The sequence below is a fragment of the Schistocerca americana genome, chromosome 3, assembly GCF_021461395.2.
Source record: "Schistocerca americana isolate TAMUIC-IGC-003095 chromosome 3, iqSchAmer2.1, whole genome shotgun sequence".
NCBI classification, from domain to species: Eukaryota; Metazoa; Arthropoda; class Insecta; order Orthoptera; family Acrididae; genus Schistocerca; species Schistocerca americana.
In genome coordinates, this window is record NC_060121.1 from 251,948,848 (window position 1) to 251,966,312 (window position 17,465).

Below are 17,465 nucleotides of genomic sequence, written 5' to 3' on the forward strand. Positions count from 1 at the left end.
AATCCAAATTGGTCATATCCCAATCTCGCAGTCACATCACAAAAATATCTTAAACGCTCAAGTATGCACAGAAACAGATACTGACACTAACCACCATATAGATTGTATGAAACTAAATTTAAAGTTCTAAAAATTCAGCAAAAGGATGTCACTAATTCTTAAATTTGACACTAGTAAAATCCAGCCACTATTATTACCAAACGAACTCGACAAAACGCAAAGACATCAATTCAAATATAGCACACAATACTGCCCAAAACCAAATTCCTTAACAAAGCCGCATCTCGTGGTCGTGCGGTAGCGTTCTCGCTTCCCACGCCCGGGAACCCGGGTTCGATTCCCGGCGGGGTCAGGGATTTTCTCTGCCTCGCGATGGCTGGGTGTTGTGTGCTGTCCTTAGGTTAGTTAGGACTGATGACCATAGATGTTAAGTCCCATAGTGCTCAGAGCCATTTGAACCTTAACAAAGTCGAAAAAAAAGCACCCACGCTTGATTGGAAGTAGTGAACACGCAGTAAAATCTCAACGAAAGGCATTCAACACATGGAACAGTAACAAATAAATAACTGCAGCTGGCAAGTTCCTGGCAACTACAAAAGAAGCTCTAAAATTAATTAGACAAACAAGAAGATAATTCGAGGACTCAAATTGAATAAGTCTTCAAAACACAATACCAGTACTTTTATAAAGCAGCTAAAACGAAGTTAGCCGGCCGCGGTGGTCTCGCGGTTTTAGGCGCTCAGTCCGGGACTGCGTGACTGCTCCGGTCGCAGGTTCGAATCCCGCCTCGGGCATGGATGTGTGTGATGTCCTTAGGTTAGTTAGGTTTAAGTAGTTCTAAGTTCTAGGGGACTGATGACCACAGATGTTAAGTCCCATAGTGCTCAGAGCCATTTGAACCATTTTTTTTAAAACGAAGTTACATGGGTTCCACCCCAAAACCTATATAGCAACCAAGAAAACTACAGAAACATTTGGGGCAAAAATGAGAGAGAGAAGGGGGAGGGGGAGAGGAGAGAGATGGGTGAGGGGGAGGGGAAGAGCGGAGAGAGATGGGAGGGGGAGAGAGAGAGAGAGAGAGAGAGAGAGCGAGAGAGAGAGAGAGAGAGAGAGAAGAAAAAAACTTCTAACTTGCCATGAATGCACTGAGTTCCACCAGAAATTCCTCTAAATACCAATCCACTCACACAGGATATCAGATGTTGAGGAAATTGCTAGACAAATTAAAAGGCTAAAAAATAGCAAAACCTCTTGCGAAGATAAAATAATTGTAGAACTCTTGAAGCAGTCGCCACAAAAATCTTAAATGAAATTAAAAGATGATCATGCAAAACATTTCGCGAATTGAGAAAATTTCGGAAGACTGTAAAAGTGCATTGGTACATCCACTACATTAAGAAGGGAGACAGAACTGAGATAAATAATTATAAAAAAAACTAACTAATTTCGTAAATGTATCTGGAGTGAGCAGTTGGGCAGGTATTGTTAGCGGTACAGAGAGATGACCACAGAGCGCATACGAGTGCTAAGCAAAGGAGAGCCTTCTTTCAACTTTAACCCAGAAGCTATGGTGAGTTTATGATCTCCGCTCATTCGTCTCCAAACCACCTATATGACTGATGATGTTTCAAGGCGCCAACAACCGCTGGCCTTATTTAATTTTACGTAGAATAAAAGATGCCGAACACAGCGATTGCATAGCATAAATGCTGGTAATGTCACTATATTGTTGTTACTGACAGCAGCATATTAGCATGAATAAATACGAAGCATTCGGGTAAACCCTAATCTGAAATGGTCACAACAGTGGACATCATGTTAAATACAACAGAACCTTGATCATATGAACTAAAATCATCTGAATTTTCGATTATCTGAATTTGAATGGCAGCTTAACCGATTATCCGAGAATTCTTTTTTTCCAGTCTACAGCGATCACTTATCGATTACTAGGTGCCACGAGAGGTGAGCGAAGTTCTAGTTGTTGTTAAACTTCTACATGAATCGGTCTGAGGTTTCTACTGGCACTAAAGGATTTCATCATCATTGTCATTCCAGTTCAATTGTACTTACAGACAATTAAGGGCATCTGGTTTCAGAGAACATACACTTTCGTGCTTTCTTAAACAGCTACTCGCCGATCTCTGTCTACAATTGTAAGACTCCACGTCCGTATTTATAAAACATTAGCATAACTGTTGTTTCGTGTTCTAATTTTAGATCGATACTGCTTTGTGTTTTTCAGAATTACGATGCTATATTCCTTCGGTCATGCATGAATAACCGAAGGAAGAGGCACTGAGGCGACTACAGCCGTTATGAAATACATGAAATGTATGCGCTATTTCGAATATGGACAACCATCAGCTGTATAATGGAATGACGACAATGAAAATTTGTGCTGGACCGGGACTCGAACCAGGATTTTCCGCTTATCGCGAGCGGTCGCCTTACCATTAGGCTATCCGAGCATGCTCCATTAGCCGACCCAAACTTCCAAGTGTGTGTATGGTAAATAAGAGTAACGTGACGAACATGACCGGTAACAGCCGAGCGCTGACGATTTATATAGGATGACCACCAAATTATAATTCGGGAAGTATTGGAGGTAGAGAATCGTGGTTTCTTATAAGTGTTTAGCAGCTCTAGAAGTCTTCCCTTTGTGCTTTTTTTTTTGCAGATTTCAGTTAGAGTGCATCAAAATGGTGACAGACCAGTAGCAGGTGTCGTGTGTCATATGGTGTGCAGAAGCCATAGTCTACCTACCTGTGACAAGGATACTGCTGAATTATCGACGCTTGTGCGGGGGGATACCACCCCCAAAAGCAAGTATATGAATCGCCACAACATCATGATTTGAGATCTGAGGCTCTGAAGACCCACACAACACAGGTGGACACATACACGATAGCCTGAAGTTTGATGTCTGGCGTGTGCACGATAGGGTGACGGCTCATTTTTCTTCGCAGAGTAAAACATAACGGGCAATGCGTACCTGGACATGCTCCAACAGTTCCTGCTTACAAAGATCGAAGAGCTGCAGCCGGCCATCATCTTCCAACATCATACCGCACCCCCACATTGGAATTTGAACGTGCGGGATGTTCTGAATGACATTTACTGGGAAGTAGGCGGGTGGTGGTGATCCCATCGCATGGTCCCCGCCACTAGACTCATTTTTATGGGTTTACGTCAAGGATCGCATTTACACGGCACCGGTCAATGTCACTGCTATCCTTCGTGCACGATTCAATAAGGCAATCAGAATTGACGATGGTGTCCAGTACATGGACAGAACTCTAATATTGCCTTGGTGTCCCACACCCGACAAGTGGGACACACACCGAAAGTCGGATATAACAGAAAAAAAGCTTTGAGAGCTGTTTAACGTTTTACAACAAACTACGATGCTCTGTCTTTAATAGTTTCCAAGTTATAATTGTTTGAAATGATAGTGGGTTTTCGGACACATGTAGTTCGCGCGGACAGGGTCCGCTATAGTCTCCAGTTTGTAGGACTGTGCCACAGGGTAAATCGCAGATGGTCGGCAGTAGTGTATGTTTCTTTCCAATCTGTCCACTGCAGTGTATATTTTAGTGTTAAAAGTGTAATCAGAGGTGTGAGTTGCCATCTTGACTCTATCGATAGCGTATGCTGAAGTATGAAATGTGTTTTGTTTTATCGAAACACCAAAAGGCAGATAGCCCTCCTCCTTTTAAATCGAAAGAGTTGGAGTTCATTATTCTAGACAGAAGAAGCGATTCTCCGTAACACCTCAGCTGTCTGCGACCAGCGGCAATGATAAGCAATGTGACATCGAGACGTCTATGGAAGACGTGGGGTAAGCACACCATTTCGGATTTATCTATTTATTTAATCTGGTCTGACTAGGGCCATCAAGCTCTCTCTTACGTCGGACGAGGCTTTCACACGTACAGTACCTTTTTTTATATCATAGTTATCAAAGAAAAAACAATTTTAATGCGACAAATAGTATTAAAATGATCTGAGCGTCTACAGAGACAATGTGATTAAATAATACTGGCTGTGACCTAATACAATTAATACTAGCAGTACTTTTATTACTGCTGCTGTCACTAATGATATTAATAATAAATAATAATAATAATAATAATGATGATGATGATGATGATGATGCGGATAATGATGTCAATAATGATAGTGGCAGGTATAAAAACAATTTATTGGTGTACAAATGGCTCTGAGCACTATGGGACTTAACATCTGAGGTCATCAGTCGCCTAGAACTTAGAACTACTTAAACCTAACTAACCTAAGGACATCACACTCATCCATGCCCGAGGTAGGATTCGAACCTGTGACTGTACGGTCGCGCGGTTCCAGACTGAAGCGCCTAGAACCGCTCGGACACACCGGCCGGCTATTGGTGTACAAAATAGATGTTTTCTGGTATAACGAATTCTGGGAAAAGAAAGTTACCGAGAATATGTCAGCTAAGAATACTGGGAAATGAATATCTGAGTGGGGAAAAGGATGTACAGGGGAATTACTCTCGCAGTTCGTCTGACGTAGCTCTCCACACACTACGTCACAGAGCGATCGACGCAGGAACTTCACTTGCAATGAAAATTACGAAGGGATACGTTACACCATGTATGCAGTTTTGTGGTTACCATCCACCAAGTCGTCCCTGACTCCCGGTAACGTAAGGAACTATGTTAATCCTGGTACTCCTGGACACTGTTTCGGTTCTTAGTTCTTCCCGAGTAATTCCACTGCTTTCTTTGATGTCTTCATCCACCTTGTCCTTGCTTTTCCTCTAAGCCCCTGACTTTGTGCCGGCCATTGTGACCGAGCGGTTCAGTCCGGAACCGCGCTGCTGCTCCGGTCGCAGGTTCAAATCCTGCCTCGGGCATGGATGTGTGAGATGTCCTTAGGTTAGTAAGGTTTCAGTATTTCCAGAATGAGATTTTCACTCTGCAGCGGAGTGTGCGCTGATATGAAACTTCCTGGCAGATTAAAACTGTGTGCCCAACCGAGACTCGAACTCGGGACCTTTGCCTTTTGGGGGCAAGTGCTCTACCAACTGAGCTACCCAAGCACGACTCACACCCCGTCCTCACAGCTTTACTTCTGCCAGTATATCGTCTCCTACCTTCCAAACTTTACAGGAGGTTCGCAGGAGAGCTTCTGTAAAGTTTGGAAGGTAGGAGACGAGATACTGGCAGAAGTAAAGCTGTGAGACCGGGCGTGAGTCGTGTTTCGGTAGCTCAGATGGTAGAGCACTTGCCCGCGAAAGGCAAAGGTCCCGAGTTCGAGTCTCGGTCGGGCACACAGTTTTAATCGGCCACGAAGTTTCAAGGTTTCAGTAGCTCTATGTCGAAAGGACTGATTACCTCAGATGTTGAGTCCCATAGTGCTCAGAGCCATTTGAACCTGACTGTTTTTCGGAGTGTACAGTTATTTCTAGTGAGTCTTATGCTGCATGACTAGCCCAAAATACAGTAATCGTATAAGGAGTATGTTAGTTTCAAAGTTACTTAAGAGTATTATTTTTTTGCTTATGAAATACTCGGGATCTTTCTCCAATCTCAAATAACAAAAGACTCATTTTTCTTGAGGCGCACTTGTTTCATTGCTCCCTTCTCACATCCGGACAGAACTACGGGAAAGATCAAAGCTTCAAAATTACTTTTTTTGGTTAAAGTGACAGTTTCTTCTTCTTTAGCAACCTGCTTAATTTAATTGTAGCGACTGTTCCGGATTGTATCCTTATTGAATCTTTGGTATATAAAGGACGACATCATGGAGGCTTCGACAGCTCATAAATATAAATAAAACGGTTTATTGCGTCAGTCATATCGAAGGACCGTAATCGTTTTCAGCTATGTAGCTCATACGTGTAGCATATCATTGCGAATCAGTCGATCTGTAAGAGAAAACTCTTTCCAAATCCCTATAGGAGTGCAAGAGATCAGCCTTCACAAACAGACAGCAACGCGGCGGGGCACTCGTGATTTATAATATGTACACATTTCTGTTTTACGGCTGGATGACAAATTTCCACGTCAGGAAGTATCACGCAGCACCATCATAAGCACGCTTGACGTGATTCGCACCTTTTTAACAGCAGCAAGATGAGATGTGGCAGTGGTAATGGAGACAACCTGGTGGTAATGACGTGTCCACAGGCGGCGATATTTCCGACACGAGCAGAAAGCATCGTTCCCCTTCGCTGTCAATCTATCATGCGGAGGTGCGCCCGCCTTCTCACTTCCAATTTCCTTCGCGCGCGCTGCGTGTCCCTAAGGGACACTTCCGTGCATTGTTGACACGGGTGACAGCCCTAAGCAGACCGAGAAATTAGACGTCGTCCTGGCGGGGAGACGTGACACCGGCGGAGGCTGTGGGCGCGGCCGGCTGTTCCGCTCGACACGTCTACTTAAAGCCTCGAGCTACGTACTGGAATAGCCCTCGACTATATCTTCACATAAAGCTTTCCTAAGCGTGTGAGACAGAAGGTATTTCGAGTACCACTACCACTGTCCCCATTTGGTACCTGCGCGCAGTTAGAATAACAGTCGGTAAACTTCTGTACCATTTATGGTTCAAATGGCTCTGAGCACTATGGGACTCAACTGCTGAGGTCATTAGTCCCCTAGAACTTAGAACTAGTTAAACCTAACTAACCTAAGGACATCACACACAACCATGCCCGAGGCAGGATTTGAACCTGCGACCGTAGCGGTCTCGCGGTTCCAGACTGCAGCGCCAGAACCGCGCGGCCACTTCGGCCGGCACCATTTATGATACCTCCTCAAATTATCCAGTTGGGATCATTTTGCAATTGTACTGTGCCTGACAAGAAAAGCGTGATGCATCCAGAAAGGGAGGAGGAAATGAAATTAAACTTCAAAAGTCGAAAGGGTATCTGATTTTCCAGCCAAATTTACAAAGAACCTGGCTGTGTGAGCGCACTTATCAGTGAGACGTCGCCACCCCAGCCACCCCCACGCCCTCCCCCCGGGTGGGCACGAACACTGTCCTGCTGAAAAACGCCACCACCATACTGTCGCATCGGAGGCAACACATAAGGACGCAGGATGTCCATGACGTACTTCTGAGTCGTCAGAGTTCATTCAGTTACTACCCATGACCTGGTGTCATACCCGATGGCTACCCAAACGGTGAGGCCAGGGGATAACACCAATGTGCCCCTCCAAAACACTGCAAGAATGGGACTTTTCCTCAGGTCGCCTCCATAACCGCCGACAATGATCATCCGGGGAAGCGCAGAACTGCGTTTCATCTCTGAACACAGTGCGACACCATCAGCAGGCCAAGCTTTCCTATCGCGGCACCATTCCAGTTTGTCTTGTCTAGTTAACGGCAGTCTACGAATGGGCTGTTGATTCCCTGGTCCCGCTGCTGCTGTCTCCGACTAACGCTGCAGGATGACACAGAATACTGCAGGGAGTCCACTTGTCCTGGGATGGCAGACGCAGATGTGAAAGGGGTGAAGATGTGCCTGGCGCACAATACGAGGTGCATTCAAGTTCTAAGGCCTCCGATTTTTTTTTCTCCGGACTCGAAAGAGATAGAAACATGCGCATTGTCTTAAAATGAGGCCGCGTTCATTGTCAATACGTCCCAGAGATGGCAGCACCGTACGGCAGATGGAATTTTACCACCAGCGCCGAGAATGAGAACTGTTTTAAATACTTAAAATGGCGACTTTTCCTTACTTGAACAGCGTGCAATCATTCGTTTTCTGAATTTGCGTGGTGTGAAACCAAATGAAATTCATCGACAGTTGAAGGAGACATGTGGTGATGGAGTTATGGATGTGTCGAAAGTGCGTTCGTGGGTGCGACAGTTTAATGAAGGCAGAACATCGTGTGACAACAAACCGAAACAACCTCGGGCTCGCACAAGCCGGTGTGACGACATGATCGAGGAAGTGGAGATAATTGTTTTGGGGGGTCGCCGAATGACTGTTGAACAGATCGCCTCCAGAGTTGGCATTTCTGTGGGTTCTGTGCACACAATCCTGCATGACGACCTGAAAATGCGAAAAGTGTCATCCAGGTGGGTGCCACGAATGCTGACGGACGACCACACGGCTGCCTGTGGGGCATGTTGCCAAGCAGTGCTGACGCACAACGACAGCATGAATGGGACTTTCTTTTCGACGGTTGTGACAATGGATGAGACGTGGATGCCATTTTTCAATCCAGAAACAAAGCGCCAGTCAGCTCAATGGAAGCAAACAGATTCAACGCCACCAAAAAAATTTCGGGTAACTGCCAGTGCTGAAAAAATGATGGTGTCCATGTCCTGGGACAGCGAGGGCGTAATCCTTACCCATTGCGTTCCAAAGGGCACTACGGTAACAGGTGCATCCTACGAAAATGTTTTGAAGAACAAATTCCTTCCTGCACTGCAACAAAAACGTCCGGGAAGGGCTGCGCGTGTGCTGTTTCACCAAGACAACGCACCCGCACATCGAGCTAACGTTACGCAACAGTTTCTTCGTGATAACAACTTTCAAGTGATTCCTCATGCTCCCTACACACCTGACCTGGCTCCTAGTGACTTTTGGCTTTTTTCAACAATGAAAGACACTCTCCGTGGCCGCACATTCACCAGCCGTGTTGCTATTGCCTCAGCGATTTTCCAGTGGTCAAAACAGACTCCTACAGAAGCCTTCGCCGCTGCCATGGAATCATGGCGTCAGCGTTGTGAAAAATGTGTACGTCTGCAGGACGATTACGTCGAGAAGTAACGCCAGTTTCATCGATTTCGGGTGAGTTGTTAATTAGAAAAAAAATCGGAGGCCTTAGAACTTGAATGCACCTCGTATGACGGGACCTCCCTAGTGGTGGTCAGAGGTGGTCACCCGGAACTTTGACCAGAAGAATTTCTGCCCTCACGTTCCGATGTAGACCAACATCGGGCCACTCTCACATCCGAATGCCCCACAAATATTGCGTTTATCAACCAACCGGCTAAATGGAGTCCTACACTGAAGCTCCTTTCAAACTCTGTCAGGTGCTGATAGCACTGTCTTACAGGAGTACGCAACATCTTCGCGTCCATCACATTGATCACTACTCAACATCTATCGTACCTTCTCCATCTCTTCTACTGATACTGCCTAGACGTAATAGCAACGAATAGTCGAGTAGCTTACAAAACATCCGTTCGACGGAAGAAGTATCTGTCCTTAGGGTTCTTCCAATGAATAACAACTAAGCAACTGCTTTTCCCATTAGCCATTTCCACGTGCTCGTTCCATCTCACGTAGCTCCGGACACACACCACCACCGAGTGCTGCGGAGCTGTGGTTAGCTCACTGGACTCGTAATCGGGAGGACGACGGTTCAAATCCGCATCCGGCCATCCTGATTTAGGTTTTCCGTGATTTCCCTAAATGGCTTCAGGCAAAAGCCGGGATGGTTCCTTTGAAAGGGCATGGCCGACTTCCTTACCCATCCTTCCCTAATCCAATGGGACCGGTAGCCTCGCTGTTTCATCTCCTCCCCCCACCAACCAACCCATACCTCCACTGTCTGTATTGCGAAAGGAGAGCCCTAACAAGTTAGCTTAGAGCGACTGCTTCACGCGAGCACCACCCCCAATTACGTAGCACGATTTTGCGTGTGTCTCCATTGCAACGCCTCAATGTTACCGCAACTTTTAGAAGGATTATTACTGTTTCATTCACATAGCTTTGTACTGCCAGCTGCCGTTTTCTCACTTCGCAGTGAACGTTAGCAACGGCAGTGTCAGATGTTGGCGTACGAAGTACAGGTACTTTACGTTTGTTAATGCTTCCTCAGGGTGACTGCCAATTTATGCTCAACACATTACAATTGTGTGTTTCGAGCTCAACCGCCAGTCTGTGCACCAAGCGAAGTCTTCCTGCAATTGACCACAGTGTTCTCATTTACACCTACATCTATACTCCCCAAGCCGGTGGTGTGTGGAGGTGGGCACTTTGTGAACCACCGTCACTTACGCCCCTTTCCTGCTCCAGTCGCGAATGGTTCGCGGAAAAAAACGATCGCTGTTAAGCCTATCTTAATTTTTCCTTCGTGGTCTTTTCGTGAGATGTACGTAGATGGAAGCAATGTTCTGGTTGACTCTTCTAAAAACGTACAATCTCGAAACTTTAACAGTAAGACCAGACTGGTGCAGAACGCCTCTCTCGCAGCGTGTGCATCTCTAGTTGGCTGGACATCTCGGTGACGCTTGCTAATCTTCCCACTTTATATCAATCCTTACGCATACTCCTAGATATTTTATGGATGTTACTGCTTCCACTGATTGTTCTGCACTTGTGTAATCATATAATAAAGGATACTTCTGTCTATGTATTCGCAGTACGTTACATTTGCTTATGTTGAGAGTCAATTGTCAATGTCTGCGGCAAGCGCCGATACTCTGCAAATCTTCCTGCATTTCGCTCTAGCGTTGCGACTTCTCTGTATACAACAGCATCATCCGCAAGAAGCCGCATAAGTGATTCACATATTGCGTAAAGTAATGCTCGTGTAACATTCCCCTGAGGTATGCTCGAAGTTACTTTGGCGTCTAAAGATTTCTCTCCTTAGACACTGACATTCCGTGTTCTGTTTGCTACATACTCGTCAGTTCAGTCACACAGCCGGTCAGATATTCCGTAAGATCGCATTTTCTCCGTTCGGCAGTAGTGCGGAACTGGATCGAACGCCTTCCGGAAGACGAAGAGCACGGCACGTACCAGGTACCAGGACGCCGGCATCCACAGGGTGAGGCATAATGTCGAGCAATTTTGAAAAGCGCGCGGATCAAGCTGCGTCGGTGAGAGGTGGTGGAGATAGCATCAGTTACGTTTGGCGCGAAATAGCATTTCTACATCTACATCTACATCCACACTCCGCAAGCCACCTGACGGTGTGTGGCGGAGGGTACTTTGAGTACCTCTATCGGTTCTCCCTTCCATTCCAGCCTCGTATTGTTCGTGGAAAGAAGGATTGTCGGTATGCCTCTGTGTGGGCTCTAACCTCTCTGATTTTATCCTCATGGTCTCTTCGCGAGATATACGCAGGCGGGAGCAATATACTGCTTGACTCCTCGGTGAAGGTATGTTCTCGAAACTTCAACAAAAGCCCGTACCTAGCTACTGAGCGTCTCTCCTGCAGAGTCTTCCACTGGAGTTTAGCTATCATCTCCGTAACGCTTTCGCGATTACTAAATGATCCTGTAACGAAGCGCGCTGCTCTCCGTTGGATCTTCTCTATCTCTTCTATCAACCCTATCTGGTACGGATCGCACACTGGTGAGCAATATTCAAGCAGTGGGCAAACAAGTGTACTGTAACCTACTTCGTTTGTTTTCGGATTGCATTTCCTTAGGATTCTTCCAATGAATCTCAGTCTGTCATCTGCTTTACGGACGATCAACTTTATATGATCATTCCATTTTAAATCACTCCTAATGCGTACTCCCAGATAATTTATGAAATTAACTGCTTCCAGTTGCTGACCTGCTATATTGTAGCTAAATGATAGGGGATCTTTCTTTCTATGTATTCGCAGCACATTACACTTGTCTACATTGAGATTCAATTGCCATTCCCTGCACCATGCGTCAATTCGCTGCAGATCCTCCTGCATTTCAGTACAATTTTCCATTGTTACAACCTCTCGATATACCACAGCATCATCCGCAAAAAGCTTCAGTGAACTTCCGATGTCATCCACAAGGTCATTAATGTATATGGTGAATAGCAACGGTCCTACGACACTCCCCTGCGACACACCTGAAATCACTCATACTTCGGAAGATTTCTCTCCATTGAGAATGACATGCTGCGTCCTGTTATCTAGGAACTGCTCAATTCAATCACACAATTGGTCTGATAGTCCATATGCTCTTACTTTGTTCATTAAACGACTGTGGGGAACTGTATCGAACGCCTTACGGAAGTCAAGAAACACTGCATCTACCTGGGAATCCGTGTCTATGGCCCTCTGAGTCTCGTGGACGAATAGCGCGAGCTGGGTTTCACACGACCGCCCTTTTCGAAACCCACGCTGATTCCTACAGAGTAGATTTCTAGTCTCCAGAAAAGTCATTATACTCGAACATAATACGTGTTCCAGAATTCTACAACTGATAGACGTTAGAGATATAGGTCTATAGTTCTGCACATCTGCTCGACGTCCCTTCTTGAAAACGGGGATGACCTGTGCCCCTTTCCAATCCTTTGGAACGCTACGCTCTTCTAGAGAGCTACGGTACACCGCTGCAAGAAAGGGGGCAAGTTCCTTCGCGTACTCTGTGTAAAATCGAACTGGTATCGCATCAGGTCCAGCAGCCTTTCGTCTCTTGAGCGATCTTAATGGAGCGCTGGACCCCACAGCGTCATGCGTACGCTGCAAAGCAATTTATCAAAACGGCAGTTCGCACCAGCTAGCACGTCGTGCATTCCGCAACCACTTCCACATTAATCGGAATCGGCCGGTGTCATTTGCTTGTGCGATTAAAAAGTGGATTGAGAACTTTGAGGAGACGTCGTCAACGACAAAGAAGAAAACTGGGAGACCAAAAACTGTGCGCCCTGCTGAAAACATCGAACGTGTAAGAGTTGCCATTGAGAGAAGCCCTCGTCGCTCAGTTCGCCGGCACAGCGCTACGCTTGGGATTTCAAACAGAACGGTAAGAAGAATTGCACTTTCGCCCTTAAAAAATCAGAATCGTTCAGGCCCTTCAGTAAACAGAACAGAAGCCGGTTCGCTTAGAATTTTTGGACACGATTAAGCAAGACGAACACATTGTAAACCGTTTGTGGATGAGTGATGCTCACTTCCATCTCTCCGGTTATGTGAACAACCAAAACTTTCGATTTTGGAGTGACGTTAATCCTAGGGAACTGCGTCAGCAACCATTGCACTCCGCAAAAGTTACTATGTGGTACACCATGTCTTCATTAGGGATTATAGGGCTATACTTTTTTGAAGATGGCCTTGGCAATGTTGTAACCATGACTTCGCAGTGGTACACAGACATGTTGGAAAAATTTTTGGCTCCACAACTTGCACACTACGGAGTGAACCACGAGATGTTTTTCCACTAGGACGGAGCAACCTCCCACACTGCTCGAGTAAGCATGAATATTGTCAATCATTTGTTTCCAAATGATGTGATCTCCCGAAATGGGGATATTGTAGGGCCCTCTCGTTCACCAGACCCCAAAACATGTGACTTCTTGTGGGGTTACCTGGAAGGCAAAGTTTACAAAGGTAACCATCCTCGAACTCTTGAAGCCCTGAAAGAGCGGATCCGACAGGAAGTTGTTCACATCCCACTGGCAGTGCTGCGCAATGTGATGAATCACTTCTAGTTCCAACTGGAGGAATGTGTGCGTCCAAACTGATGTTATCTTACCGCAGTTATCTTAAAAAATAACCGCAGTTTTACTGTTGTCGAAAATGCTTTTTCATGTATTTCTAGATAGCGAAATGAAAAAATTTTAACTAAGTGTTTTTACTTAAGTCTTTTAAATTTATTATGCCTCACCCTGTATTACTTTCTGAATCTCGTGGGCTAACAGAGCGAGCTGGGTTTCACACGACTACTGTTTTCGGAACCCATGTTGATTCCTACAGAGGAGATTTCGGCCTCCAGAAATGTCACGATACGAGAGCATACATAAGTTCCAAATTCTACAGAACACAGACGTCAGACAGTAGGTCTATAGTTTCGCGCGTATGTTTTATGACCCTTCTTGAAAACGGGAATAACGTGCTATTTTTCGAATCATTAAGAACGCTTCGCTCCTCAAGCGACCTGTGGTACACTGCTGCAAGTGCAAATTCTTTCGCATGCTCTATGTATAATCGTACTGATATCCCATCAGGTCTAGTGGCCTGTGCTCTGTTGAGCGACTTCGTTGCTATTTTATCCCAAGACAGCTTATTTCGACGTATGTTATTCTGACGTTTTGTGGATATCATTAGCCTTAACGAGATAATTAAAAAACTTTGAAAGTATGTATTCTCAAAGAAACATCAGCTTTGTTATACCAAAAGTCAGATGAAATTAGTGTAGAATCAATACGTATTTTGGGGAGAAATATTGTGACTTTAGGTGTTTGTAAATCGACTGGAAACTGCTTGTGTAATTAGTAACACTAATCTTTAAATTGTATTTTTTAACACACTTGTTAGTAATCTGTAGGTTATAGGTTGGTACAACGTCCATGTTATAAGGCAGGATCAAAAAGATATACAAATATAAAAGTATGTTTTCTAAATTCAGTGCAGAAATTATAATAAATAGAAAATTGTATGTCAAGGTAAAAAAAGCGAAAGATAGCAGTGTCTTGGAAGTTTCAAAAGACTGTAAGTAGCTCAGTTGGGAAATTATTCTTGGTACCAGCCTTATCGAAGCACGTCGTGAGTAGAACTTCGTGATCATTCTAAGTCAGCAAGTTGTGAGAGCAGGACAGGCATTATCAGCCAACCAGAATGTTCGGTGTACTTCAGTTTCCAAATGAAATATGTTTCAAGTGAAGAAATAAGAAAATGATGTTTCACAATTTCATCAAAATCCGACTCAAATCAATTAGTAGAAGCGAAGTAAAGAAAATACTGCGTCATGAACAACTACAACAATTGCGATTCGCTTCAGTCAACAATCCAGAGAAGTTATAATTAGCTGTACTTCTTGGTACCGCATTGACTTCCAGAAAGTACATTAAATACCAATTTTTTTTAATATTATGCGCAAGGAGGAAAGGTGTATTTTAGACCGTTGCAATGGATGAAGACATTACGCAATGAGCGCGGGTGAAGAGTGAAAACGTAGCTATGGAATTTATGCAGACTTTTTGCGCATAACAAGTCGACTGCCTTCCCCCTTATCTTTTTTAAGTTGTCCCGTTAAACCCGCAAGACTGATTGATGAGAAGCAAATCCAATTATCTGACGCGCAGTAAGTGTCAAAGTTTATGTCGTGAAAACGTCAGGAGAGGATAATGCCCCCACGGCGAGCAGCTTTCAAGTCGGAGGTCTCCAGGGAAGGAGCAAGGAAAAAAAGGCTGGGCAGACGGGCCACGGAGTAATGGGGTGTGGCCACACGGGCCCTGGATGCTGCTGTAACCCGATCCGAGGCGTCCTCGTCTCTGACGAATCAGGCCCACTGCGTGCTCTCGAGGAATGTGGGGGCACGGCTTCATAGAGGGGAGGGAGGGGAGGGGACGAGAGGGGAGGGAGAGGTCAACGTGGGTAATTAGCGCGTGCTCCGACGTACGCACCAGACCAACAAGCGCAACGCGAAATGTGCAGCAGGTGCAGTTTCCGTATGCTAGACGCGATAGCATGTAGTTTTGGATCGTGCACTTTCTACGGTCACACAGCACCGGGAGTCCTCCTTGCATGCTAAAAAAATAATGTTACAGTCTGTCCAGGTAACTATCTTTGCTTTAGCAGCAAATGATATAGCACAGACGTGCGATGGAACAATAAAAAAAATTAAAAACAGTAAAAACTGACTTAAAAGGATTCTCGAATTGATATACACCAAATGAGACTGCATCGTATTCATTATACACCATACAAACAGCCTCAAAAATTCTAAGTCAAATACTATTCTACATCTACATTTATACTCCGCAAGCCACCCAACGATGTGTGGAGGAGGGCACTTTACGTGCCACTGTCATTACCTCCCTTTTCTGTTCCAGTCGCGTATGGTTTGCGGGAAGAACGACTACCGGAAAGCCTACGTGCGCGGTCGAACCTCTCTAATTTTACATTCGTGATCTCCTCGGGAAGTATAAGTAGGGGGAAGCAATATATTCGATACCTCATCCAGAAACGCACCCTCTCGAAACCTGGACAGCAAGCTACACCGCGATAAAGAGCGCCTCTCTTGCAGAGTCTGCCATTTGAGTTTACTAAACATCTCCGTAACGCTATCACGCTTACCAAATAACCCTGTGACGAAACGCGCCGCTCTTCTTTGGATCTTCTCTAGCTCCTCTGTCAACCCGACTTGGTACGGATCCCACACTCATGAGCAATAAGTATAGGTCGAACGAGTGTTTTGTAAGCCACCTCCTTTGTTTATGGACTACATTTTCTAAGGACTCTCCCAATGAATCTCAACATGGCACCCGCCTCACCACCAATTTTATACGATCATTCCACTTCAAATCCTTCCGTAAGCATACTCCCAGATATCTTACAGAAGTAACTGCTACCAGTGTTTGTTCCGCTATCATATAATCATACAATAAAGGATCCTTCTTTCTATGTATTTGCAATACATTACATTTGTCTATGTTAAGGGTCAGTTGCCACTCCCTGTACCAAGTGCCTATCCGCTGCAGATCTTCCTGCATTTCGCTACAATTTTGTAATGCTGCAACTTCTCTGTATACTACAGCATCATCCGCGAAAAGCCGCATGGGACTTCCGACACTATCTACAAGGTCATTTATATATATTGTGAAAAGCAATGGTCCCATAACACTCCCCTGTGGCACGCCAGAGGTTACTTTAACGTCTGTAGACGTCTCTTCATTGAGAACAACATGCTGTGTTCTGTTTGCTAATAACTCTTCAATCCAGCCACACAGCTGGTCTGATATTCCGTACGCTCTTACTTTGTTTATCAGGCGACAGTCGAACTAACCAGCACCTAATATTCTGTACCTGATTTCGAGTAGGCGTACCATCCAAAAGACCGTCAAATCTATACAATGACGTAACAAAAGTACTGCGACAGATATATGCACACACATAGATGGCTGTAGTTTCACAAACACAAGATATAAAAGGACAGTGCATTGGTGTAGGTGTCATTCGTATTTAGGTGATTCATAAGAAGCTAGACGCATGGGACGTTCAATTTCGAAGATCGCTAGGAAAATCAATATTCCGAGATCAGTAGTGTCAATAGTGTGCCAAGAATGCGAAATTTCAGGCACTACCGCGCGAATTTTGGCGTTAATGGGCTGTGGCACCAGACGACCGACAGCGAGTGGCTTTGTTAACAGTAGGACATCGCCTCTCCTGGGCTCGTGACCATATCGGTTGGACCCTAGATAACTGTGAAACTGTGGCTTGTGCAGATGAATCCCGATTTGAGTTGGTATGAGCCGATGGTGGGGTTCGAATGTGACACAGACCCAACGAAGCCATGGACCCAAGCTGTCAACAAGATACTGTGCAAGCTGGTGGTGGCTTTTTTAATGGTATGGGCTGTGTTTACATGGAATGGACTGTGTCCTTCGAGTGTTCAGCTCCTTGGGGACTATTTGCAGCTATTCATGGACTTCATTTTCCCAAACAACGATGACATTTCTATGGGTGACAATGCGCCATGTCACCGGGCTCCAATTGTTTGCGACTGGTTTGAAGAACACTCTGGACTATTCGAGTGAGTTATTAGCCAACCAGATCGCCTGACATGAATCCTACCGAACATGT

At 45.1% G+C, this 17,465-nt stretch overlaps 1 protein-coding gene and 1 non-coding gene across 2 annotated transcripts in view; both read right to left on the bottom strand.

Annotated features, from left to right (window-relative positions):
• The window catches only part of LOC124606266 (endothelin-converting enzyme homolog), a 630,503-nt gene that overhangs the window by 484,153 nt on the left and 128,885 nt on the right, over window positions 1-17,465 (bottom strand). The window lies entirely within an intron of this gene.
• Trnal-caa lies at window positions 5,011-5,083 on the bottom strand. Its single transcript has one exon. It is a non-coding gene; the product is annotated as a tRNA-Leu (tRNA).